Genomic DNA, 2390 nt, shown 5'->3' with positions numbered 1-2390 from the left:
GATTGTACAGTATAGACTTCATAATTGAGAAATTGTCAATTAGCCTCCTGGTTCTATTAAAACCTCCTCAGTGTTTGAGGAGGGTTCCACCAATAAGACACAACAACCATGAGTGCACCTTCCTCTGTGATTGCTTAGTGTATTGATTACTGTGGCTGTAAAGAGGCTGGGCTGCTTGGCTGAGAAGGCTCTTAGACTTGCATTAAAATACTAATCGTAGTTGTTCTTGAACACATTGGTACTAGGTTTACTAATAACTGTTTGGATTTTTTTTTTTTCAATGAACCCACATTTTATTGTATTATAGTTTTCTGATGATTTAAAATGTATTTTGATTGATTTGGCCATACCACGTTGAGTACACCGCTTCCCGTCCGATCAGCGAAGTTAAGCAACGTTGGGTCTGGTTAGTACTTGGATGGGTGACCGCCTGGGAACACCAGATGCTGTTGGCATCCCTACGTGTCAAGTGGGGTTGGTGGAGGATTAGTGCCCCTCCCTGTAAAACAATTAACTCTAAGCCCTTGGCCACCCCGTTTGGGATACATGGCGTCTGGCAATGGATGGATGGATGAATGGATTTTTTTTTTTTTTTCAAATCGCGAATGACAACTACCCTTTGAGATGAATCAAGTCAGAAATTAACAAAATAAAATAATCAAAATTGATCAATATACATCTATCTATCTATCTATTGCCAGATGCCATAATCCCGTAAGGGGTGGCCATTTGACTTTTTTACGGGGAGGGGCACTAATCCTCCACCAACCCACTTGCTGGCACGTAGGGAGTACATATGGCTTGGGTATATGGTTACTACCCACCGTTGTAAATGGTTTCTTGGTTTACAGGAAACCATTTGGCTTGTCACTCAATGTAAAGCCACCTGCTATGGAAAGAAAAGCAGTAAGAAGTGACAGGAAAGATGGGAGAAATAAGAAGAGAGGAGGGCAGGCACAGAAAAAGAATAGTAAAAGCTAAAGAAGAGGTAGGCAGCACTACATCAAGTGAGTGGATGATGGTCACCACCACCTACCACAATACTGGTATACATATACAATATACCGGTACATACGGTAATTAAAAATTAAATAGTCATGAAAATTTATTAGAATACATTAAAAACCCACTTGAATGAAACTTAACATGCCCAAACTAATCTATCTTAACCAAACTAAACCTAACCTCTCATAGCTAGGGGGCTTTGCCCCCCATCCCCTCCAGTGACATTAACCACTAGACCACTACAAAACCTCACTTCGAAAGCTGCTCGAACCCTCCATAGCTATGTAACTGGGATAGCCACATACTCTAGGGAGGAGGTGTAGTTTTAGCCAATTCAGCCACCTCAGCACCTCTTAAGATTGGAACTGTGTCAGCTTGGCGACCACATGCATGATTACACCACCAGCCACATTTGTCGTCCCTGTACCAACACATTACCATACTGCAATTCTGGCAGATCACCATGTCAACGGAAAAAGTCAAGGCTGGCCATGTTATTTTCATAAGCAAGGTGGAAAACTTTGAACGGAGGAGGAGAACACTCGTGACATGAGCATCTTGGAAAATGCATGGCACTTCTCGACAGGGCTAGCTGTGTGTCACCTCGGCATCTGTTGGGTTGGGTTGGGTTGATTAAGGGCTATTGTTGATTGAAGTTTTTCCCACGTGAGGTGTCCCTTGAGTCGCATCAGGTGAAGTAGTTCAAGGCTGACTGTCAGGTGGCAGCACCATCAGAGCTCAATTTTCCAGCTGTCACAGGGTGCAGGTCATGCGTCACGATAGGTGAAATTATGTACAGTACGAGACGAAATTGAAACCACCATTAATATGGAAATGCCACAGAAAAGACCTACCCCCTAGTTTGGGGAGATAATGTCATAGAGCACACTAAAATTACTGACGGGCATGGGTCCAATGAATAAAAATTAATACAACCTTTTCTGATAGTCTGTTGCAATCATTGACCCCTTTTGCATAAATAATACTTTACCAAACGGGCGCAGGTCTTCCAGATACTCGTGTCTTATTAGAATGGGCTCTTCACAGAATATGTATTTGTTTCATTTCATAGATTACTATAGATACATGAAGTTAGCAGGGGAGTGAAAGATAAATACCTGGTATGGTAGATTACTAATGGAGAAGGGAGAAAAAGTGAGCAGATGGAGAGAACACTTTAAGGAATTGTTGAACATAGAGGATGGAAGTAATGCGAGTATAAGTGGCTGGGGAATGGCTGGGAGAAGGAGGGAGGTGAGAAGACAGGAAGAAATCAGTAGAATAGAAGTTGTGGAAGCAATGAAGAAAGTTAAATTAGGGAAAGCCCCAGGAATTGATGGAGTGTGTGGTGAAATGCTGAAGCATGGGGGAGAGATGCTAGTAGA

The 2390-nt window shown here is 42.4% G+C and overlaps 1 non-coding gene across 1 annotated transcript; it reads left to right on the top strand.

Annotated features, from left to right (window-relative positions):
- The first annotated feature begins 336 nt into the window (after nucleotides 1-336).
- Nucleotides 337-455, top strand: LOC145398256 (5S ribosomal RNA). Its single transcript, XR_013897107.1, has one exon. It is a non-coding gene; the product is annotated as a 5S ribosomal RNA (ribosomal RNA).
- Nucleotides 456-2390: the final 1935 nt, after the last annotated feature.

The sequence above is a fragment of the Coenobita brevimanus genome, chromosome 44 (assembly GCF_032717465.1).
Source record: "Coenobita brevimanus isolate Jiangsu-jjx chromosome 44, ASM3271746v2, whole genome shotgun sequence".
In the NCBI taxonomy this organism is placed as follows: domain Eukaryota; kingdom Metazoa; phylum Arthropoda; class Malacostraca; order Decapoda; family Coenobitidae; genus Coenobita; species Coenobita brevimanus.
The sequence above is the reverse complement of the archived record's forward strand: the minus strand, read 5'-3'. Positions and strand labels throughout refer to the sequence as shown.